This window comes from Callospermophilus lateralis, chromosome 14, assembly GCF_048772815.1.
Source record: "Callospermophilus lateralis isolate mCalLat2 chromosome 14, mCalLat2.hap1, whole genome shotgun sequence".
Taxonomy (NCBI): Eukaryota; Metazoa; Chordata; class Mammalia; order Rodentia; family Sciuridae; genus Callospermophilus; species Callospermophilus lateralis.
Window position 1 is genome coordinate 19,904,937 of NC_135318.1, and position 25,117 is coordinate 19,930,053.

Genomic DNA, 25,117 nt, shown 5'->3' on the forward strand with positions numbered 1-25,117 from the left:
TGCGCGCGGCGGGCGGGGACCCGGGGCTGTCGGGAGCCTGCTGCGGCTGGGGGGTTCTGGCGAGAGGGGCTGGGCGCCAAACCGCGCGCTCCCAGCACCCGAGTTCAGCCCGGCGAGTCTGCTCTGTGGGGACCGCACTCGGAGAAGGCGTTGATTTCTGGCTCAGGACCCGAATCTCTGGCCAGGCCAGCCCTAACTTGGCCCCGCGGGGCTACGCGAGGACCCCCGGGGATCTGAAGTGTGTGAGAGGGGCAGGAACGACTGGCAGAGGCTCAGGAGGAGGGGTGTGGCCGGGCTAGGCCCTGGGGCAGGGCGCCCAGTGTGAACAGCAGGAGCGCGCGACTCCTCTGTGTCCCTGCGGATGGGCTTCCACGCCCGAGTGTCTACACCTGCTGGGCTCCAGGGCGGCGTGCAGATGCCGGTAGGCGACACTCCGCGGCACTCGCGACCACTCTGGGCGCCAGGAACATCCTGTAACTGCGGCTGTGAGTGCTGCTTGTTGTGTATGTGTGTGTGTGTGTGTGTGTGTCTCCAACTCCAGGAGTTTGGGCACCACCAACCAGTGCATGTGATTTTCTTAGAGCAGCAGAGCTGGTGCTGGAAGCTAGATCCAGACCTGCCAGCCTTTCTCTCCCTACTGTCCCAGCAAAACAGTTACCTCACAGGAATGGCTCCAGTTCTCTTTACTAAGCCAGTGCCGATCACTGTGTAGGAGGCCACATGCACACCAGATCTTCTGACAGCATAGACACAGATATACACAGGGCACACACAGGACAAGGTTGCACACACGTGTGTGCACACACAACACACACAGCATAGCACACAAATGGATGTTCAGGAAAGGAGTCTCCAGCCAGGCCCTTGATGGTGCTACTCAAAGGTCCAGACAGAATTAAACACTTTACCCTTTCCTGAGACCCTGCAAGTCCATCCCAGCTCCATCACTTACAGGTTGTATGACCTTGGGCAAGTACCTTTCCCTGCTTGGGACTCAGGCTAATGTCCAGATATGGAGAGTCTGGCCAGAATTATCTCAAGGGCTCTTCCCAGCCCTGTTGTACTTAGATTCTAAGTTGGAAACCCACCTTCCCCTCAAGCCAATTGGGATGCCTCCAGGAACTGGTTCCTCCATCTTTCTCCAACCTTTTTTCTCTCCATGACCCCCCTCCTTGCCTTGGCTGAGTTCCCAGGGGCTCATGGCCATTTGGCGTGGCCTCTGACAAGATGGCAGTGTTTTCCTGGGAGTCAACAGGAGTCAAGGGGAGTCGTGGGGTAAAAGGGGTAAAAGGCAGAACTGGGCACTTTCTATCCACTGCAGGACTCTGTTCCAAGGCTTGCAGCTCTCTGGAGACCAAAGACCTGCCCAAAGAGGAGCATGAGAAGGACAAGACCAGGTTTGGTCTGCAGTCCGTCCTCTCACACCCCCCGCCACCTGCCAGAGTTCCAATAGCTGTTCAGCAGTCTGGAGAATCAGACTAACAGCGGACTCAGATTTTCCCTCTATCTTTCCCACACTAAGTGCTTGCTTGCTGCCCCACTTTCTTTCTTAGACCATGGTCCCCAGCTCCATAGTGACCTCCCCAATAATCCACCCTTACCTGGACAGGACTGCCGGAACAAAAAAAAATCTCCCCAAACAGTCCCACTGTACCTATTCCCTCCTCAAACACCTTCATGATTCCCCACTGCCCACAGGATCTAGTTCATTCCCCTTATTTCCAATTTTAAGGACCTTTATACCTGGCTCCAACCTCTCTATCTGACTTTATTTCCCATTTCTTACTTACATGATGCTCTCTGCTATAGCCAGACTATCCCCTGAGGATGCATTAAGTGTGCGCCTTTTCTAGGTCTTCTCTTTATCTTGTCCAAGCTAACCATCTAGGTCCAGCTCAAATCCTACCTGCTCTGCAAAGCTTCCCAGGCATTGCTGTGGATGACCACGGATTTATTATCAAGACCACCTGAGAGATCAAGTGCAGGCTCATTTGAATGGTTATTAACATTTTAGAAGGTGTGTTTGTCTCACACTATAATTAATCTCCATGTGAGCAGAACCTTGTAGGTCCCACCGCTGTACTCCCAGTTCCAGCTCAGTACCCAGCAGCTGTGAACACTCAGAAAATGTTATTGATGGGTCTAAGGTATGCAGAAGAGAAAGGGCACCGCCCTTCTCCTCCATTCTTGCCATTTTTTCCCAAAGTGCTTGTGGTCCTCACCTAGAGACAGGCTTAAAAGCTGGGGCTAGAAGCAGAGCGCAGTTCCGGCGATTATTTATTTATTCAGTGCTGAGCAAGAAGAAAGGCAGCATCAGACCATCGTCCCTGTTCTGGGGGTCCCCCAGACTGGTACTCCTTGCCCTGCCTAACCATCTCAGGTTTTTTGTCATCTCCCACTATGACTATGCCACCTAGCAGGAAACTGTCTGCAGGGATTCTGCTCTAAGCAAACCCTACCTGGGTGGGCAGTGATGGGCCTTGTGTTAGATTGCTATTAAAGTGACCCTTACCCAAAACTCAAGGGCAACAGCCCCTGTACACCTGTTTTGGGAACTCTCATGGGGAGTCCCACAGGAATGGAATAATGACAGAAACTACCGTTAATCTGGTATCTTAGTGATCACAGTGTTTTCATCTCGTGATTGGTTCTCAGCCTTCACCACTTGGTGAAGTTGCCAGGGCAGATACGTTATCTCCCTTGTACAGATGAAGCTGGGGGGAGGTCAGGTCAGAGAAGAAGACCCCCTGGAGCCACCCAGCTGGTGAGCAGCAGAGTCAGAGCCGGAAGCTGGGTCTTCTGACTCCAGCCCGGTGCTCTTTCCCTGCTGGCCTCTTGGCTGCTTCCTTTGCCTCCATATGCTGTGAAGCCCAGACTCAGCTGGGCCTGGCAGAGCCACAGTGTGCTGGGTGATGCCAGCTTGCAGGGTGCTCATAGGCATCCCTGATTGGTTGAAGGTCAGCCTGGCCGGACTTAGTCATTCACCTAGTTAGTCACAGTCTCCACTGGCTTCGAGGGTTCCTCCCGCTCCCTCATCCCTGGCCTCCCAGCCAGGAAACCCTTCCTTTGTTGTTCTCCAAGTTCACCAAACACAAATGGAAACTCTTTCCTTGGGAAACCTTACCCTCCCTAGCTGTTGAGTCATCAAACTCCTCCAGTGCCCCAGCTTGGTCTATTCATAGCCAGGGGCTGTCAGAGCAGGAAGGGGTCTGGGGATCAGCTGGTACCACCCCCTCTTCTTACAGATAGGAATCAGAGGGGTGAAAAGAGACACAGAGTAGTGGGGGGGGGGGCGAGGGCAAAATCTGATTCCCAGACCCCTGCCCCTTCCACTTTTTCAGGATGCTTCTTTATCTGTTTCTTTGCTTATTTATTTATTTTTGGAGTACTAGGCATGGAACCCAGGGCTTCACGTATGCTAGGTTAAACCCTCCACTACTGAGCTCCAGCCCCAGCCCTGTTATTTTATTAACAGCAACAGCACAACAATAATAATGGCAGCCTCCATTTATTATTGACTCTTTGGCAGGCTCTTCCGGACACTTAATTTGTATCCGTTCATTTAATTCTCACCAACCTTCCAAGATGGGCATTATTACCCCCAGTTTTCAGCTGAGGAACCACGGGCTCTGCATAGAAATGAGTTTCCCACGGCCTCCAGGCTGGAAATGAGGCACCTGCCCAGACTCAGTGGGCCTCTCTGACTCTCATGCCCTGGATTTTTCACCAGTTCTTGTTCCACCTCAAGAATCCAGCCAGACCCTTGTGTCTCCAGGCGCTGAGGAGCCAAAGCTGGACCGTTCCCTGGCAAAGCAACCAGAAGGAGGGAGCCTCTTGCTCTAGCATCGTATAGCCAGTCTGCTGCTCCCCTGCAGCCTGGCCCCTGACCAAACCAGACCATGTGCCAGAGCTGTGCCCAGCACCAGGCCCTCCCTGAGTCTTCCACAGGGTCACAGGTGCCTGTTCTCCCACTGCAAGACCGGGAATCCTTGGGGCTCTAAGGCAACAAGAGACCAGGTGATCCATCACTGGTTGGAGCTGGACGGGAGCTCTGTCCTGCCCCTCCCTCAGCTTCCAGCCTGTCCCCAGGTGAGCACAGACTCCATGCTTGCCACAGGTCCAGGGCATCCTGAGTCTGAGAGTTCAAACAAGTGGATCATCAGGGAATGTGAATTTTTTACACCTTTCAAAAGGAGGAAAGTCCAGAAGTGACCTTCCATTCTCCAAATCCTAGAACCCTTTAATAAAAGAGAGAGATATTAGCCATCATCCAAATACTCAGCATAGTCACCAGCAAATGAGGGCACAGTCCTGGTTAGAATGCAGGCCTTTGGGTGCCCAGAGTGAAACTTTCAGCACCATGACTCCCCTGATACCCTCATCTCTCTCAGCACCGAGGCCTCAGCCCCCACTATTCCTCTCTGGACCGTCCAGGGGACAGAGGGGCAACCCAGCTGGAGTAGCCTCAGTACCCACTCAGCACTTCTGTCCTCCATGCCTGAGGGCCAGCCACTCTGCTTTACCCCGCACGCCTTTCTGCAGGGTGGTCTAGGAACGTGGGCACGAGCCTGGAAGCCAGTGTCCCTGGTGTTCTCTCAACCTACTCCTCACCCCCCCCCCTGCCTTGGACAAGTTATTTAGTTTCTTGGAGTTTGTTTTGTCAGTGATAAAATGGAAATAACAACATCTGCCTCCCCGGATTAAATGGCACCATGCAAAGAAAGTATCTGGTACATAATGGGCACTTAATAAATGGTATCTGCATTTATTATTATATTAATATTATTGTTCATGCTTTATTACTTCCCCTTGGAGGGAACTGCTCTATCTCCTCAGGGTCACCATGGCGGAAGCTACCTCTGCTCCTTTCTAAGAGGTAGGGACACTGGAGTTGAGGACCAGGAAGCTGCCACATCTCTTTCCCTTATACTCCCAATCCCACTCCCCCACCCTAAGTTTCCCAGTTCCTCTCCCATGCCTGATGTCCAGGCTCAGGGGCAGCTCCTCCCACTCCCAGCAAATAGACCCTGAAGAAAACTAGTTAGGGAGAGAGAGGTTCCTTGGAGTAAGAGAACCTACCCTGGATTGGAGCAAGGAGGCAAAAGTTCTAGTCCCACATAGCTCAGTTGCTGTCCTCTCTAACCCTCAGTTTCCTTATCTACAAAGTGGGTGTATTTGGCCTTCTGGCCCTGGCATGCCTCCTGCCTGTGTGTCCAGTCCTCACATATCATGGTGGAAGCCCAGAGGCATGGAGATAGTGGGGTTGAGAATAGAACAAAAATAGAAGACACACGCCTGTCCGCAGCGGGGACAGGACAAACACAATAAGTATTTTCAAAGAAAACATAAACAAGCACAGATGAATGTAGTGCAAATCACCACTATAAACAGCTTTCAGCTGGCAGCACAAACGGTGAATCTCTGAGTTGATTTTGTAATTAAAAAAAATGTAAAAATGATTTCCCTGTCGTCAGCCAGCAGCAAGGGAAAAAACCAAACTCTAACGGAGCCCCTTGTCCGTCTAGGCAAACTTCAGCAGAGACCTGGGCCGGCCATGCTCACCTACCCTCCACCCCCACCTTGGCCACAGGGAACTGACACATGCCAGGTGCTGCCTGGAGCTCCTCATCACCAGTGTTCCCACCCTGCCCTGCTCAGAGAAGTTTGGAAATTTGCCCAGAACCCTGCAGATATCAAATGAGAGCACAGGGAAGTGGGCTCTGGCCTGGAGGGAGCAACTTTTCATGGAGTTGTTCCCCCACACTCTCCAGGAAGCCTCTGTGATTCTTTCTACATGTATGTAGACAGCGATGAAGGATGGGAACCAGGGTTTAGCAGAGGCACTTGCACTATTCATAGAGCATTTAGCCCAAAGACATAGCAGAATTTTAGCTTCAGAACTCTCAGTGTAGACCAGCCTGGAGAAAGGGCGTGCTGAGGGCCACACTTACAATTATCTTCAGAGCCAGGCTTGGAGTCTGTTCCCTGACCCTTCCAATAGCCTCTAGTCCTCAGAGAGCCACATGACAAATGCCCGTCTGGCAGTGCAGAGAGCAGTTGAGTGCCAGCTGCTGCCTCCCGGTCTGTGCACCCTCCTGTGTTGTCCAGAAACTGCCCAGACCCAGGCTCCCAGAGGGCTCCCAGAGACCTGTCCCTTGCCTGGAGCCACCCAGCCCCTGGCTAAGGCAGTAGGTCACAGCTTCACTTGCTCATTGACTAGAGCTGCCTCAGCAGCTGCCTACAACAAAAGAGGTGTCCTGGCCCACAGGCCTCTCTGTGTCTGGGATCCCTGCCCAGCTGGGGCACACCTCCCATCTCGCCCTTTGTAAAGGCTGGTCCCTCCCTTACCATCCTTGTTTCCCCATCCTACATCCTCCTGTGACCCAGCAAAACCTCCTTAATGAGGGAGTTCACGGTTGCCACAAATGGGAGACAGGAACCTGGCCTTGGTGCTAGATGCTGGGTTCTTTCTGTCCCCCTAAGTGGCCTTAGACAAACTGCCCTCCACCCTGTGCCCCTGTGATCACAGGAGGAGCAGACACCTCCCTGGGGAGCCTCAGGCCTCAGTCTTCTCTTCCATGTGGAGTTGGGGCTCAGCAAATGGAATTCCCTAAGTTAATGCATCTCAAAGGGTCATCCAGAGAGAGTGACCCGTTGATCTTGTTTAAATGCAAATTTTGAATCCACAGATCTGGGACCAGGCAAGAGATTCTGCATGTCTACCAAGTTCTCAGCACCATTGATGCTATAGATCCAAAGCACACTTTTTTTTTGGGGGGGGGTGCTTAAAACATAGTTTTATTAATTAATTGTAATTGATGCAAATATTCCAAAAACATAAACAGCCATGTATTACCATCCTACATTTCAAGCTTTTTGATACCACACATTTATCAAATCATAAAGCAATAGAGTCAGAATTCCAAAGTCTTGTCACAGCAGGAAGCAGATCCCCTCCCCTCCAAATGGCACCTTGAAGTGGGAAAGCAGCACAAGATGGAACATGTCCCATTCATGGTGGCTATAAGCAAAAAAAAAAAAAAAAAAAATGGGCCCAAAGAGAAGGGTTGGCTCCAGGGGCAGGAATTTTAAAAATGGGGCAGCTGGCCAGGTCTCTGCCCCCCTCTCCCCTAGCTCAATGCAGATATTTACTGGCATTTTTAAAAAGAAAAAGTAATATACAAAATAAAACTAAACCCCCATTTTATAAAAAAGGTAACAAAGTGACAACAGTGGCAAAGTCACCAACTGAAGGAGATGTGGGCTTATCCTTCTTGTGCCCTTAACAGGGCACGCATTTTGAGTAGCAAGGATCTAAAGAATCTGAAGGCCTGGCTTCTGGGATTAAAACATGAGGTGTGGACTATGGTTTTAAGAAAAAGAATATTTTAAGATGGAAAAATAGGGATATGGTATGCCCACAGGGTTTAACCAACACCTGTGGGTAGGGTTCACTTGGTTCAGTCCAATTTGAGGCAGAAGTTATTAAAGTTGGGGCTGGCCAAAGATGGATGGTGCTGCTTCAAGAGGTAGTAAGCTCCCCGTCACAGGAAACATACAGGCATACCCTGGGTGAACAAGCTGCAGAGGTCACCGTATCAGCCAGGCTTCAACCAGAGAAGCAGAACCTGTAGGAGATAGGCCTAAAGAGATGTGCTGGGAGGAACTGTGTTGAGGATGGTAGAGCAGGCGAGGCAAGTCCAAATTCCACAAAGCAGGCCATCAAAAAGGGCAGGCCATGACTCTCTCCAGGGGTGACATTGCTGTCCACAGATAGAGTTCTTCTTCAGGGAAGAACTTCTTCTTTAGTTGGTCTTTTAGCTGATTGAATCAGACCTATGTGGATTATCTAGGATAATCTGTTGAGATTACCTTGGATTCTAATCTAGAGCCAACCTGTACCCCCTTACCTACACTCAACTGATCGTGGACTTCAATCACATCTACAAAATGCCTTTAGAGCAATACCTAGATGAGGGTTTGAATAACTAGGGGCTCTATCCCAGCCTAGTCCACACATCATAAAGACCATAACACTGCGTGTGTATTGGACTGAAGGTTACAATAATCAGTTTTTAAGCTTCTTTCAAGCCCTGAGATGCCTTGATTTCTTGATCTTCGAAGGAGCATCCTGGGAAATTGGATCACCCAGAGTTGAACTCAGGGCTGTCCTGGGGCTCCCAGACCCTCTGGGTCACCTCCCAAATAGAACTGGCTTTTGCCTTCATTTCAGGTCATTCTACCAAAAAATCATCGAGTTCACCTGCAGTCGCCTGTGCACCAAGGACTATGCTAGTCCCCAAGAGAATAGACAATGGAGACTCCAATCCTTTCCCGGGAAGCCTTGGGTCTAGTGGAATCTTGAAAAGCACAACTGGTATATGTGCTAAATCCAAGTGAAACAACTCAAAAGAGAGGTGTGAGGAGGTTTCTCGGGGGCAGGTGGAGTTTGAGTCAGGCCTCTATAGTGAGCAGGTGATGATCTCAGTGGGTGACGATTAGCAGTGTAAGTTTCAGAGAAGGGGACGCACAAGAGAGGCTGGGAGGGTCTAAGTGTGCCCAGGGAAAGGTGGCCAGGAGCAGACCCTGCAGGGGTCTGGGCTCTGGTGCTAGACTAGAGTTGATAAGCCCTGGGGATGAGAAGTGACAGAGACAACCTGTGTTCTCTCACCTGGATCCTGACAAGTGGCTGCTCCCAAATCCAGTTAAACCAGTGGATTACGGAGACCTGAATCCTGATTGCTCGCTTTCCCCCTCACCCTGATCACCCAGCAGCCGGCACCAGCCCTCAAGGAGCACTTGCCCTCCCTCTCCTGCTCATTTCCTTTTCTAGGTCAAAGGTCCCTCTGGAGCTCAGACCAAACAGCCTTATCGATGGTGTGCAGGAGCCCTTGGATGGTGACACTGAGCTGCAGGCAGGTCGTTGTCACTCAAAACAGTGTAGATATTTTCTGGGGGCAACTCCAGGTTCCTGTCTCAGACCCCTTCCTCTACTACACACCCTCTCCCAAGTCTACACTTCTGGACTCCAGGCATCCCTTGCTAGATTTCTGCTTCAGATTCCAAAGCCTGATGTGGACTCATTGTCCCTTTTCAGGAATGTGCAGGGCCTCTCCTGACCACAGCTCCAATTCAGAAATGACCATCTCAGACACATCCAGAGAGTCACATTCCAGCTTGTCGGCCATAGGACCATCAGGGGGCGGTTTCTCCAGAGATCTGAACTGTAGGTCCTGTGGAGCAGCCTGGAGAGAGCGATAATAGTCTCCCAGACGGGGGCGGGGGGGGGGCCTCCTCCAGGACAGGGTCTAGTGCTCTTGCCCCTGCAAAAGTCTCCCCTGAGGCCTGGAGCCAACAACAAGGGACAAGCAGTTCCAGGCAGGGCCCAGCCTCTGATCAGTGCAAAAGATGGCTCTCTCCCTGGCTGTTCCATTCAACTCTTAGACCTGATGTGAAGCAGCCAGTGCTCATGGAGCTTGCCTCGGTTTCCACAATCATGACCCAAGACTGCCATTCATTGGGTGGTTACTCTGGGTTGCCATCTTTATATGTAGTATCTCATCCAACCCTCACAGCCACCCCAGGAGGGAGGCTATACTCCAATCTCTATTTTAAAGATAGGGAACTGAGGCTAGGGGGATCAGTACTTGGTTGCTGCTGCTGGCAAGTGGCAGAACAGGGCTATAACCTACATGCACAGCATTTGGTCATATAGTACCTTTCTTAAATCCCCGTCAACCCCAAGGTGTAGGCATCCTTATTCCTACTTTGCCAATAGAGAACTGGACATGAAAGAAGAGAGTCACTTCCTGTGAGCCAGATAAAGTAAATGTGAGGCAGGGGTCAAGTTGAAATCCAGAACTTCCAGCCTTCTAAGCCCTTTCCCCAGAATGCAATTGCTCTCACCCCTGGGCAGAGGCTGGGGGTCTCTTCCATGATGTGGGTATAGGGACATTGTAGAGATGCACATCAGCCTACAGAGGGCAAAAAGGGCAGGTGTCTTAGAAATACATTTGTTAATACCATCCCCACCCACCAGCAATGTGGGAACCCGAGTGACAGTTCTTAAGAGGGGTCATTAGGGGGCCTTGTTGGGAGTGACTTGAGCAACTAACATACTCCCTAGTATGGGGGGCAGTATGGGGGGTCACCGACAAGTAAGATGACCCCGTCATGCTTGGTAGGAAGATGGTAGCAACCAGAACAGTAGCAAATAGAACCATAGGTGTTAGGGCCCTGCCCCCAGGAGTTCATTCACTAGAGCTAGAGCAAAAACCCAAGAAAGTCAAGTTTAAAACTCCCCAGGTGATGGGAAGCTGCAGCCAGGTGGAAAGTACAGGGGAGACGAGAGCTTGTTAGGACCAACATTCTGTCCTTGGGAGGCTGGGACACCTGCCAGCCACAGACCTGTGCTTTCTGGATTTCCTTGGCATCTCAGAAACATTCAAAGGGTGGCTGAGGAAGAATCTTCACTAATTCAAAGCCAAAGCTCCTGGGTGAGCCAGGTGGCAAAGTCATCAGGAGTTAGTGGGTGGCTCCAGGAACAGGTCACATTTGCCCTCCCCCCCGGGCACTCAGTGGAGGACCTGAGGACAAGCTGTGTCCCCACCATGGCTGAGGCTCTCAGACTGCTCTCAACCCGTGGAGAGTCTCCCTTGTCGAGGAACAAGTCAGATGGCTTGCACTAGACTGACCCGCATGACCCCATCTTCATGGCTCAGAACCATGGGTTTTCCACGCTGAGAGTCAGAGTGAGACCCAGGGCTCTGGAGCAGGGTCCCCTCTTGTACTTGGTCCTTCTCCGGGTGGGGCCAGAGAAAGAGTGAGAGAGAACCTAGAATTCAACTCATTTGCAGCCCTCCTTCTCTTGGAGCACCAGGCTGAGTGCCCCAGAGATCTGAGCACTCATTTTCCTGCTGTCCCAGGGTCGATCAGTAGACCCATAGAGGCAGGTTACCAGTTCTTTCTGGGAGCTGAAAGGATTTGACTTAGTGTAGCTAAGCTAAGGAAAGTGGGGGACCTGGTCCCCTCCACTGTTTCTCTGTTCCTGGAGCAGGTCAGACCTGAACTTGGCTTTGCCTGTGAGGGGTTGGTCTGGTGATGCCCCTTAGTTCAGATGTTCTCCACTGGTTCTAGCTTGACCTTCCCTCCCACTCCCTCCTAGGAAGCACACTATTACGAATTATGCTCTTGTCCGGACTTCACACCATATTGTCCGGACCCTGGAGGGACTTCTTCTGTGTCCAGTCCCAAGAACAGAGATTTGGACATGACCGCCAAGTCACGCTGTTCTGGAAAGAGAGCATTTCTGACTGTGGCCAAGGTCCTGCTTATCAGCAGAGCTAGGACATTGCTCCAGCCCCTGGGGTGCTGGAATGCAGGAACCTCCCATCAGAAGGGGAAGGGATGGGGAAGGGTGGGCTGCAGGCCGGCAGCTCCCTCATTAGCCCCTGCACTGGAGTGCGGAGGGAATGCTGGTGCTGAGTGCCGGCTGACCCTGGAGCGAGGAACGAGGCTGCAGCAGCAACTTCTCGGACTGAGCAAACCCAGGATGTGCACAGATGCAGGGCCTACTCCGAGGCTCCAGGGCCCTGGGAGCTGATATCCTGCTCACAGACCAGCCTTCAACATCGCACCTGGACAAGTGGCCTATCAGATCTCTGAAGGGCCAGGGATTAGGACAGTGGTTTGTTATCTCAGAATATTCTTAGACGAGGAAGGTGAGCATTTGAGGGACTGACATTGGCCACTCCTGCAGAATAAGGCCTCAGGTGACCATGCATGGACATCCTGAGTCCTTTGGATTCCTTGAGCACTGTCCCCCTTCCTGGAGGCAATTCTCTCTTCCAGGTGAGAAAGGAGACTCACCTGAGGATATGGGGAGTGGCTTCCCCAGCCCCACAGCAGTTCCTAACAAAGTCCCTGACTCTCTCCACCCCTCTCAGGCACCTGCATGGTTGTTTTCTCCTTCGCCTGATTATTTCAAGCATCTTCCATGTGTCAAGCACCATCCTAGGCCCCAGGGACTCTACAGGGGGAAAATGGTAGCCCCTGTTCTCCTGATGCTTATATTTCAGGGAATGTAGAAAGTCCATAAACAAAACCATATTGTAACAGATAAACAACAAATGTCAAGGTAGGACACACCAGGAGACAGGAAAGCCGGGGGATATGGTGGAGAAGGAAGGAGAGAATAGATGGGTAACTAGAGGTCATTCACTAGAGTGATCTGGAAAAGCCGCCTGCCAAAGAGGGCACTTGGCAATGCAAAGATGGGGAGGAGCCTCCAGGCAGGGGGACAACTAATGCATAAGTCTGCAGGGAAGCTACAGTTGAGGAATTTGAGGAACAGGAGCAGAAAGAGCAGTATGGCTACAGTCTGAGAGTGAAGATCTGCAGAGGAGGTGGCTGGATCCTCAGGGCCAAGGACGTTGTGGCCTGGGTATGGATTTTATTCTAACCACAGTGGAAGTCACTTGGCTTAGTCTGTTCAAGGTGCTATAACCAAACACCATAAGCTGAGTAACTTAAAACAACGGAAAATAATTTCTCTTAGTTCTAGAGGCTGGGAAGCTAAACGAAGCTGCTGGCAAGTTCCAGTATCTGATGAGGGTCCACTTCCCTGTTTAGAAATGGCACCATCTAGCTGCATTCTCACATGGTGGAAGGGTCAAGGCAGCCCCCTGGAACCTCTTCTATAAGGACACTAGTCCCACTCATGAGGGCTCCACCTCTCAAAGGCTCACTTCCTGATACCATCACACTGGTGATTAGTTTCAACCTAGGAACTTGGGAGAGCACATTTAGACCATAGCACCATCGGAAGGACTGTGACACGATTCAACTTAAATGTTCACAATATCACTCTAGATGCTCAGGTGGACACAGTACAAGAGGGATAGCAGGGTTTCCCAGACTGCGGTTCATAGCCCATAAGAGAGGACAATGGTAGTTTGGACAGGTGGTGGGGAGGTAGAGAGTGTGGACAAATTGAGGCTGTTTTCTGAGCAGAGTGGACAGGACCCACTAATGGGTAAGATGCATGTGTTCGGGGAGAGGAGGGGGGGAGAGATCTGTGAGAGTGTGGGGAAGAGAATAATCAAGGATAGTCCTGGATCTTTGACCTGAGCACCTAGGTGGAGGAAAAGCATTTACTAGATGGAAAAATGGAACCTGGAGAGCAACAGTTTTGGTGAAGAGGTTCAAAATTCCTGTTTCAGATGTTCAGGTTGATTTTGAGATGCTCTTGATGAACCCATAAAGGCAGTTGGATAGACAAGTCTGCAGCTCAAGGCAGAAGACAATGCTAAGATATAAACTTGGGGGTTATCCTGGCAAGGTGGCATATCCTATAATTCCAGCGACTCAAGAGGCTAAGGCAGGAAGATCACAAGTTTGAGGCCAGCCCGGGCAATTTAGCAAGATGCTGTCTCAAAATTAAAAAGAAAAAGAGCTGAGGATATAGTTCAGTGATAGAGCACCCCAGTGCCATAAAAAATAAATACATAAACTCAGGAATTAGAAAATTGGTAGTGAAATTTATGTGCTAGACAAGGTTCCTGGGGAGAGGGGATAGGTGTCAGTAGAGCAGAGTGCCCAGCCCTTCCTCCCATAGTGAGAGGTCAAGCAAGGAAGGAGATAGGGAGGTACCTGGCAACACTGGTGTCCCAGAGGCCAGGAGGAGTGTTCCAAGAGAGGGAACAGTCCACTGTGCCAGCTTCAGCTGGGAGGTCAAATCAGATGACCATAGAGGAGCAGCCAGTGGATTTGGCAACACACTGGTCAACAGAGACATTGGCCATGAAATCAGTGTGGCATTTGACAGCTTGTTCCAGGTGCCAAGGAAGGAGGTGGCTGCACGGGGGCTTCTGTTCTTGTTGGAACAGAGGGACCAGGTTCCAGGAGAGGCAGGCAAGAGAACCAGCATCATGGCAGCTCCTTCCGTTTGCTGGCCTTTCCACATGTGCATCACAGATCTCCCACAGAGCCCCAGACGTAGTTATCATTATATCCATTATGCAAATGAAGTTCTAGGCCAGCCAGGTTGTGGGCTCAGGGCACCCAGCCGGGAATCCCAGGCTAGCTCTGTCTGACTTGCAGCCCTGATCTTCCTCCAGTAGCCCTCTCCCCTGCCATCCTGCCAGCCTGCGGCTCCCCACCTCCCCATCCTCCTTGTCCTTTGATCACTCCTGTCAGCTCCCAGCAGTCTTGGCCTCTGCCTCCCTCCTCTGGGAAAGCTCTTTCTTTCTTTGATCCCTGTGCGCCTGTCTTCAGCTGCATCTTCAGCTGGGCCCCCACGTCCTGCCCTCCCTGCTGTTGCAGGATGTTCCCGTAATCTCTGCAAAAGATGGAGGCTGCATGAGCTTCCAAGAGCCTTGAGGGAACCTGTGCCTGCAGGACAGGAGTGTTACCCAGGCTCCCTGCCTGCTCTCTGGAGAAGAGGGTCTGGCCAAGCTTCGGTCCAACTCCAGCCCAGCACTGAGCACTGAGTCTGGAGGCCGCCAGGAGTGGGAAGCCAGAGGGCCTCTGTAGTCATCCAGATGGATCAAGGACCTCAAAGTCCTTCTCAGGAGAATGTTATAGCTGAGAAGTGGCAGGCAGAGCATTGGAGAAGGTGGGGGCTCAGGACCTCAGAGTTTCTTTTGGAGCCAAGGTGATTGCAGTGGGAAGTCGTGGTGGGAAGACACCCAGAAATAATGTGGGGTCAAGAGAGAAAAACCTGGTAGGAGCTAGGGAACCTGAGCTCTCTGCAGGCCCAATGCTGCCCTGCCCTGCCCTGCCTGGTCACATCCTGTCTATCCTGCCTCATGTCCTGGTCTCTGAGATGAGGAATGTCACCCTGGATGCCAAGAGATGCCTCTGGCTCTGACTCTTGGGGTTGTGAGACCCCCATCTGCCACCAGCTACCCTGGCAGGGCTGGGTACCTGGCTTCCAACTGGAAGAGACAAGCAGAGGGGACCCAACACCCAGATACCATGGAGGCCCAGCTGCACCCCGCAGTCCTGACAGGGGACTGCAGTAGTAATTAGTTCCTCACACATCCCCAGAGTTATTTTTAAGCTTCATTCTTCCACGGTTTATTTTTAAAGTAACAGTGGCACGTGTCTGGCCGGCTGCCCTTCCCAGGTGCCTGTTCCAGTTAGGACCAGGAATGAGCAGGGCAAGATGGGCCCCTTTCCCCAGGGTCCCCTCCTAAGGACCAGAGTTAACCAGCCCCTCTCTGGATGGCTCAAAGAAGGTTCCTGCTATGCAGAAACCAGGGCCCCAGCCTGGGGCAGCAGGTAGGCCCACAGCAGAAGGCCCTGGGAAGGTCCCATGTCAGACATTACATGACCTTGACCGAGTCACCTTCCCATGGGAGCTCAGCCTCCTCGTTTCTCACTGAGATGAGCAATAGTGACACTTGCCTCACTCTTTGTCAAAACACTCAAGAGTGAACCACAAACGGAAATGATGCGCAAGCATAGGGAACATGATTAACTCCCATAGACCAGGCTGCCTCCCACTCTCCCACAAGACCCCTCCCAGGCTCATCTTCTTCCCTGGAAGAGTGACTCCCCCATCTGTGAGAGCTCCTCTGCTCTCATTCATCCCTCCCCACCTACCCAGAGACCTGCCTTTGCATTTCCCTGCTGGCCAAACTCACACAGAAACAGTCAGGGACAGTACTAGGGAGAGCCCAGCTCTGCCCTGTGCTTACTGTGTGACCTTGAACAAGTACTTGACCTCTCTGTGGCTCAGTTCCTACATCTTTAAATGGGGATAATAATAGTCCCTACTGAATAGGGTTGTTTGAGGATTAAACGAGGTGCATATATCAGCTTGCTCAGAGCGGTGCCTGGCACGTAGTAAGCGCTGTGTAAATGTTAGCGAGTATTGTTTTGAATTGGGGAGGAGGACCAGTGACAGAGGCATTTAATCATTTGAATAAAGTCAAGTGCAGAGAAAGCCAGCCTGCCTAGATTCTACATTGCCGGTGGGGCTGGGAGGAGGAGGGGAGGCAGACAGTACTGTAAGCAGTGACTAGAGAGGGCTGGTCCTGGGGAGGCTGCCTGGGACCCAGGGAGGCTGCCTGGGTCTCTGGAGAGGTTGCTGAGCTTGGAGCTCTTGGCACCATAAAACACAAGCTAAGGACACCAATGCATAAATGGGCAGCCTCTATAAGCCACAGGAGTCGGGAAGTCACTCTCGTATTCGACCCTGGCTGGGCCCACCTGTTGTCTGACTGTGGCCGGTGAGAAGCAGTGTGGCTGAAGAGCTGGGAAGGCAAGTGGCCTGGCAGAGGTCATTGGGAAGGGGAGGGGTGTCTGCCTCCCGGTCTCTGTATGAAGGGCAGCGTCCCCAAGGATGCCGACCAGGAATGGCTGAAACCTTGGTCACTTGATTCTGCATAAAGAACATTTCCAACAGGGCCCAGGGTTGAAGCGTGGTTTCACAGACAGTGATGGAATCTTAATCTCTGAGAAGAGTCTGCATCCCTTTGGGCTGGAGGAGGGCAGAGGGACCCAGAGCTTACAGGGCCCAAAACTTGCAGGAAGAGTGGGGACCCAGGGGCCAGGTTGTGTGAGGGGCCCTCACTCCCTCATTGCACTACAGGCTTTTCTGCTTCCTGGGACTGTGTACTCTACAGCCCAGCAGGTTCTTGCCTTCTGCCTTGGATGGTAGACTGAGCTCTGCCAGGAGTCTTCAGAGAAGCAGGCAGGATGTTGGAGTATGTGTGCATGCATGTGTGTCAGGGAGAGAGAGAAGGAGGCGGGGGGGGGGGGAGAGAGAGAGAGAGAGAATGCACATGCCCGTGTGTGTCGGAGGTGGGACCCCATGTCTACAGGCTTGCTCAAAGGAGTCAAGGTCCCAGCAGCTGCCTCAAGTCTGAAGTCCCTGTTGCCTGGAGTCCCTCTCCTCCCGGGCACGATGCCAACCTTCACCATCTGAGCTCCTGAGCCCTGGGGAGGGTGCTGAGCCTAAGAAAAGCCTTCCTTCACATCTCCTGGCATCTGCTCCCAAACTCCCTGCCAGGCCAGAGCTGTCTGGGCCACTAGCCATGACCAGGAAGGAGAGTGAGGAGCAGGTGATGGAGAAGGGGCCACCATGCTCCAAGGCCTCCCCACCTCACCCGAGCCATCCATCAAGACCAGTTTCACACATCTGCAAGGTTTCCACTATGGGCACAGGGCAAGGCGGGCCAGCAGGAGAAAGACCCACCTCCAAGTTCAACCCAGGGCCAGGCAGAGTGACAAGCACAGAAGGTGTCCTTCTCCCAGCTAGGGGTCAGGGAAAAGTGTGCCAGACGAGGCAGACCCAGACCTGTCCACAGAGGGCAGAGGAGAAGCAGAAGGGAACTCCAAGCAACAGCAAGCCCGTGAGCAAGTGCTCAGAGGAGAAGCTGGCATGGGGTGGGAAGCTCTTGGAACAGCAGGAGCTGGAGTGTTGGGGGCGTTGGGAAGGAGCAGGCCAAGCTGGGGTGGGTTGGGTTGCAGATGAACAGCCTGTGTGCTGGACCAGGCCCCCTCCCCACAACTGATTGTGGGGAACTAAAGTTTCTGAGTGATGAGTGGCAGCTCAGCACTATGCTAGAAAACCATGCAGATATAGTAATAACAGCCCCTGCTTCTTGAGCCCCCACATACCAAATCTTGTTTTAGGCACGTTCCATATTACATTTCTTACCCCAAGGTCATCCAGCTACCTGGTAAGAGGTGGGACCAGGGAGGTGGTATGGGTGGTAGGAGAAGCAGCAGGTCTGGTATTAGGAGACCCAGGCCCAGCTCTGGAGCTGCATCTGTGAGTGAGATGTTGACTTGCCAGACTTCATGTCCCCAAGTGTTGAATGGATATCACCTCTGCCAGTGGGCTGCACAGAGCTACCATGCCCCTGACCACTATAGAGTGCTACCCATGTGGGTCTCCTAGAACCCAGCCAGGGCCCTCCTGCTACACAGCTCACCATGTGGGGTTTGCTGGGATGCAGAGCATAGAGCTGGGCCCTCCATCTGGCATGGCTGGGGCCTCGCTAGGGCACAGTGCCCCTTTGGACCAGAACAAATAAGAGAACTTATAAAAGGAAACAATACCACTTAGCCAGTGTCAAAGGTCAGCAGCCAGAAGCACAGGCCTCTCCTTCCCAGTCTCTCCGGCTGCATTACTCCTGTCTCTGCTTTGCTCGATCGCTCTCTGGCTTTCCTCTCTCTGTAACTCTGACTTGCATGTGACTGTGACTCAGAGTGACAGAACCTGAGTGGCTCAGGCAAGCCAGCAGCTTGGGTCCTCTTGGGTCAGGTGTCCCATGCTAGTCCAATCCACTGTGATCTGGGCCAGGATGACAAGATACAGGGTGACTTGTCCACTGTCTTTGGTTCACTGTGGCTTGGACAAGGAAGAGGCTACCTATGCCCGCCCTTGATGTATTGCAGTAAGAAGGACCAATCCAAAGAGGTAGGCAGGGCCAGGCATACCTCACATGTGCCCATCGACAGCCTCCTTGGAGCCCTGGAATCTGCCCTCCGGCTTTCTCTCTTCTCCTGTGCTTTCTGACTCAGGGCCATACTGAAGCCTTCTGGTGGTCTCCAAAGAGAGGCTTCAGGGGCTGCTCTCTGGACAGAAGGGACTGGCCATCCAACCACTGGGCCCACCAGCTGGCAGAGAACAGGGATGAGGCTGAGGAGAGAAGGTTTTTGGCCAGAACAGCATCCTCCATCCTCAAATGGAGGGTGCCAAGACTGTAAGACCAGGTCCTGCCCTGAGGGGGTTATGGTAGTGGAGTGTGGGGGTATTTCGCATACTATATTTCTTACCCCAAGGTCACACAGCTACCTAGTATGAGATGGGACCACGGAGGCAATGTGAATGGTAGAAGCAGAAGGTTTGGTGTCAGGAGACCCAAGCCCAGGTCTCCTAGCCGCTAGGCATGTGCTATTCTTAATCTCTGGACAAGGTGGATGGTCCCAGGGACACCTTAGGTGGTCAGAACTCTGAAAGCACCTGATTTTGAAGACCAAAAAACCTAGGTTAAATTCTAGATTCATCCATTTATGGCTGATGACCTTGGGCCAGTAGTATTGCCCTTCTCTGGACCCTGGTTTCCTCTTCAAACTAGAGCTAGTAATGCCCACCTGGAGGGTCACGGTGAGAAGCAGAGACAATTGACAGGGTGCCTGGCCTACTTGACACTGCTGCTATTATTAGTAGACACACTAAGAGCAGAGGAGGCCAGTGTCTGTTCTGGTGTGTGGACGCCCTCCCTTGATCTTCCCTTCCTCGTTACACCCATCATCTGCATTCTCACTGTCAGCCCCAGACTTAGCTGGCATGGGGGGAAGTCCAGAGGTGAGAAACGCCCACCATGCTAGGGGCCAGCTGGCCCCCCACACTGCACATGCAGATTGGACTAGAAGGAGCGTTGCTCATGGAGACTTGGCTGTGATGCTATGTTGGCCAACGTCGCCAAGAGAGGCCAAGTGTGTGGCAGAGATGGATGCTGCGTGGGCAGTTGGCAGAAGGGGACGCTCAGGGACCCAGTAGGAGGAAGGCTTCCTAAGAGAAGGTGATGGCGGGAAGGAGGCGCACACAGCAGCCAGTGCAGGAGAGCTGCTGAGGTTCCAACGCAGAAGGGAGGTCTTGGCCATAATTCTGTAAATCTAAAACTGTTCCAAAATCAAGTGGATTTTGTACAAACAATAAATGGTGAAATCAACCAAACAAACAACACGGAAGGAAAGGGGAAAGAGAGTATGGCCTCAGACATTGAACTTGATCCAATTTGTAGTTACATCCAGGGCCCAGAGGCTTTGACACACCAACCAGATGTTCACAGTGACCCTAAATGATGTCCAGGGCCATCTCTAGAGGCTGCTGGGAGCAGAGCATGCCAGGCTCCCAGCCACAGAGGCTGGTACATTTGTGCACCTGTTTTCACCGAACTGGTTTCCAGTCCCATCTTCACCCAGTGCCACCCACCTCCAGCTCCCACATAGATTCAGCACATCCAGGGGCAAATCTCTACTTTGGGGCTTCTCCCACCTGCCCGCCGGCTGGTGTCTGTTCCCAAAAGGCCAGTCCCAGCTATCTGGTCTCAGCCCTTAGCCTAGCACCTGGCACAAAGTGGTAGGTGCTTAGGAAATGTTGGCTCTATTTATTAATTAAGACAAGCTCAGAAGGAACAAAGTCATGTTTGTCTCACTGACTTTCCAGCGGGTACACTTGGACAATCATGCGTTACAGATTGTCCAAAACCTGAGCCCTTCAGCTCCAGGAGTCCCTGCTCTCTGCTCAGCCTCCCTGGGCACCATAACCCTCTCTGCCAGAGCTGGCTGTCTTCTTCCATGGCCAGCCATGAATTCCCTGACAGCCTGTGGCAGCCTCAGCCTGCCACCTCCTGCCATCTGGCTCAGACCAGTGAAGGAGTCCCAGTGCACTCTCAGGCCCTGCCACTGTAGGAAGGGGCTGGGGGAATGGAAGTGGAAAGCACCTACCTCCCACCACTCACCCACCCCATGTCACCCCTTTCCCAGGACAGCCTTAAGAGCAGTGATTCTTGAAGGTCATGCTCAGATGAGCCTGATCCCTGACCTCAGTCTAGAGGCCCAGGAGGCCACTGAGATGAAAAAGAAAGAGAACAGGACTTGGCCTAGGAAGGCCTGGTTCTGCCACATGCCTGTGTGGCCTTGTCTGAGTTATTCAGCCCTTCAGCTCAGTCCCTATGGCTGGAAACCCAGGACCCCCCGCTTCCAGAATTCAGCCGCTCTCTCCTGACGTTGGTAGGGTTGTCCATGATGACAGGCCCAAACCAGGACTTGGACTCAGCCATTCACCAGCCATGTGGGCTTGAGTGAGTTATGAAAGCTAACTGTGCCTCAGTTTTCTCATCTGTAAAGTGGAGATAATGCCTCTGTCATGAAATTTCCGTGAAGATTAAATCATGTGTAAAGCACTTAGCATGGTGCCCGACAGACACTGAGGCACCACGCATTTATTGACACATGCTTGATAACCATGAGCTTTCCTACCTTTACTACCACCACCACCACCACTACTGCTACTGTACGCCAGGTATTGAGCAGCTGAGAAGTAGAAGCCAACCCTACCCAAAGAAGGCTCAGAGGCCAGAAAGACCAACATGAGACCAAACTCAGACGCATCAGTCACTGAAGAAGCAAAAGGAAGCAGAAACTCAAGGCCCCAGGAGGCAGGGTCCAGGATCAGAAGGAGGGGCTGGGCAGGCAATAGGGAAAACCTGATGCCGACAAGATTGTCCAAGTGCCCTGGCCAGCCTTGGCCCTGGGCGCCTCAGGCAGTGTGGGGAGGTTGTCTTGAGATGGATCAAGGGGTCGGTTTTGAAGCTAAAACTCCAGCTGCCCCTCTGCTTCAGCTGGGGGAAGGCTGATCAGACCCTCCCAACCTGCGCTCCCTCTGGTTTGTCTGATGAGGGATCTGATGGACAATGTGTCCTGGGCACTACCCTGATGGGGTTTCTGGGTTCCTCCAGTGCTCCGTATATTTGTGGTTTTGGGCCCCGGAGCATTGGGCCCCCCTGTCCATTTTTTGGCAGTGGAGCCCAATGCCTTTCTCCACGATATCGTGGATAAACACTTGGTCCTTGTTCATTTTTTGATAATGGAGTACCCTCTATGGTGGTTTGAGAACGGCATTCATTGCCCTCACTGACTCCATGGCATCTCATCAATGCCAACCGGAACCATGGTCTAATGTGCACCCAAAGGCCCAGTGCATTGCTTGAGCATCCGACAGGCCCAGGGGCCCTTGACTGACCCCTCCCACTGACTCTACTTCTCTCTCCACTATTGGTAGGGGACAGATGGCAGCACCCATGACGGTCCAGAAACCTAGAATGCTGATGGGCCCCAAGGACATCTCCTCCAACCTCTTCAAGACCAGGAGCGGGGCAGGGTTTTGCCTGTGATCACTCACACAGTGGCACAGCTGGAACCCGACCGCGGGTCTTCTGACTTCCGTCCCAGGGCTAAGGGGGTCCTAGAGCAGCCAAGAACAGAGGAAGGAGGACTGTCTTTGCATTTCAAGTTAACTTTCAGTATTTGTAGACTGAGATTAAAAAAAAAAAAAAAATGTCTCTCTGAGACTCGATTTTCCACATCCGTAGAACAGGGTAAAAATAATACCTCCTGGGTAGGCCTTCCGTGCAAACTTCAACAGTGGAAAGTATGGAAACTGCTTTGTAAGTGATGGAGGCTGGTGTGGAGGAAATACGAGGAACGATTACTACTCTACTTGGAGCACAGTACATAGGAAAGACTCAAAAATGTCAGCAAGATGAATGGATGAATGTTTGAAGGATGATGAGTCATGATCAAAGGGCCCCAGGAGCACTGATTTATTTAGGTGGGTGAGCTCAGGGAAGGCTTCCCAGAGGGGGTGGCTTTTGAGGTGGGTTTTGATGGAGAAATAGGAGTGTGTTAGGTAGGAAAAGAACATAAGTACCCATAATGTGGAAATGGGACCTCCCAAGAGCTATGAGGACCAATCCCACAGACAGGTTTGGGCTCTTGGCCTTCCTCAAAACTCACCCCTCTCCCATGTGCATGGGACATGGAGGAGCTAACAATTTATTAAATACTAAATATAACTTTCCAGAGAGACCTTGGGGAACTTCTAATCTAATATCCCATCTATAGGTAAGAGAACTAGGCCAACTAGGGCCTGAGGCTGAATCTGGCCCACTGTTTATTTTTGTTAATAAAGTTTTATTGGAATAAGGTCATGTCCATTTGTTTACGTAGCCTCTATGGCTGCTTCCTTGATCCAGTGGCAAAGTTGAGTAGTTGTGAGACACTATCATATGTCCTGGGAAACCCAAAACATCTACTGTCAGGCCCTTTATTTAAAATGGTTTGCTGACCTCTGTCCTACAGCAAGACAGACGCAAAGTGAGGATGGGCACACACAGGACATCTTGACTCCCAGTTGGGTTCTCTTCAACTCCTGTGTTACCATCACCTCTCTGGGACCCAACCCTCCCCCATAACTCTGCCCAAACGGTGAGATTTCAGGCATCCAGGCTCTGGACCCCTACCCGGGCTGTCCACTGTGGCAAGTCCACTTTATATTGGGCTGTAGAATTCCTTCTCAATGCCAGGCTGTCCCTGGAAGATTTATTTAATTAAAACTGCACTACATCAAATCTGAATTTGTTGTTCTGAACTCAAAGATACTCTGTCCAGAGCTGGGGCTGTGGCTCAAAGGTAACACACTTGCCTGGCATGTGTGAGGCACTGGGTTTGATTCTCAGCATCACATATAAATAAATAAATATCAACAACTAAAAAAAAAGATACCATGGTCATAAGGACACACAAGACACGGGTCTGGGCCGTGACACCATGCCCTAGGGCAGATCCCAAAGGCCCAAGGTCAGCATCCTTCCCAGGATCCTGCCCTGCAGTGTGTTCCTGCCCACTTCCCTCTGGGGCCTCGCATTCCATTCATCCTCCCTGTTTCCATCCCATTCAAACATCAGGTCCATCTTGGATGCCCACCTCCCCCTAATTCAATAAATCAGCAGAGATTTATCAAGCACCGGCTCTAAGCCAAGCACTCTTCTATGTGTGGAGGACATACCAGTGAACAAAAGAGACAAAAAAATTCCACCCGTAGAGCTGGGAGTTTCACCCATAAGTACAAGGGCATTCCAAACACTGGTTTTTGTTTTGGGGTTTGGGGTTTTGTTTGTTTTTTGTGGGTTGGTGTTTTGTTTTGGTTTTTTGGTGTCAGGGATAGAATCCAGGGACACTTTACTACTGAGCTACATCCCCAGTCCTTTTTATTTTTATTTGAAAACAGGGTTTCACGAATTTCCTGAGGCTAGCCTTGGACTTGTGATCCTCCTGCCTCAGCCTCCCAAGTCACTGGGATGACAGGCCTGTGCCACCACATCAGCAGTGTGTGCTCTCTCTCCCCTCTCTGTGTGCTCTCTCTCCCCTCTCTTCCCTTCCTCTTTTCTCTCTTTACCTTTCCCCACCCGCCCCCCCCTCCCCTCCTGAACTCTTGAATTCTCTACTTCTGTCTAGCTCACACCCGGGCCCTTGACAACTGGGCCATGCCAAGTTTCCCCTAATGAATCCTCCTGCCCCCATTTCCCAATGTCGCCCCTGCCCCCACCCAGGGGTGCCATGTCATTCATCTCAGCACCTCTTTGAGCACCTACTTCCCTTACTCGGGAGCTGTCAATGGCTCCACATTGCCTTCCAGGTAAGATTTCTACCCTGAACCTGCCTTTCAAAGCTCCTCAAATTTGAGCCCGCTCCCTCCTCAATGACCTTCACTTTTCAACAGAACTTCTTGCTCCAGCGGGAAGATTTGTATTGTTGTTAGGTTTATAATATTCATCATCTTCTATTTATAAAAGTAATAAAATTTTTGCAAAACATAGAAAGTATAAAAAGGAAAATTAAACTTAATCATGAGCCTATTATTCAGGATAAACTCCATGAGCTTTTAGGATATTTCCTCCTAGCTCCTTCTGCTGCAGGTATGCATGTATACATACATTTTTTATATGCATATAGTTAATACAGGGTCCCACCATACAGAAAGGATTGTGCCTCCCATCTTTAATGTGATATGAGGTTTTGTATGTAATTAAGAGACTCCTCAGGAACAGCACTTTAATGGCTGCACAATATTCTGCCCCATAAATATACCTTAATATGTTTAACCAAACCCTATTGGTGAACATTTGGACTGTTTACAATTTTTCACAATGAAAATGCTGCTATAAACATCCTTGTTCATAAATCTCTGTTCCCATCTCTGGTTTTTTTCCCAGCAGAGATTCCTAGAAGTGGCACTGCAGGGTCCCCTGATAAATGCATTTGTAAGGCTCTCGTGCACCAGGAAGCTGCCGTTCTGAGATCCTGCAGGTCCCCCCAGCCCGACATATGAAAATACCCCCGCCTGTTTTCTCTGCCCCTACCAATAGGTGTCCGGTTCGCAGCAGTTTCCCTGTCAGTCCTGCACCTCCCATCAGCCCCTTGGAGCTCAGGGAAAATGCACCCTCCTCCATGAAGCCCTCCTGACACCCTGAAGTTCTTCACCTCCAGCCCTCCTCCGTCCAACTCAGACCCCACCTAAAAACTGATCAACTTT

General features: G+C 51.6%; 1 protein-coding gene and 1 long non-coding RNA gene across 2 annotated transcripts in view; both read left to right on the plus strand.

Annotated features, from left to right (window-relative positions):
* The window catches only part of Kcnk3 (potassium two pore domain channel subfamily K member 3), a 36,077-nt gene that overhangs the window by 426 nt on the left and 10,534 nt on the right, over window positions 1-25,117 (plus strand). The gene's annotated exons all lie outside the window — the stretch shown is intronic.
* On the plus strand, window positions 5-23,153 carry LOC143380767 (uncharacterized). Its single transcript, XR_013088681.2, has 2 exons — window positions 5-485; window positions 21,806-23,153. It is a non-coding gene; the product is annotated as an uncharacterized LOC143380767 (long non-coding RNA).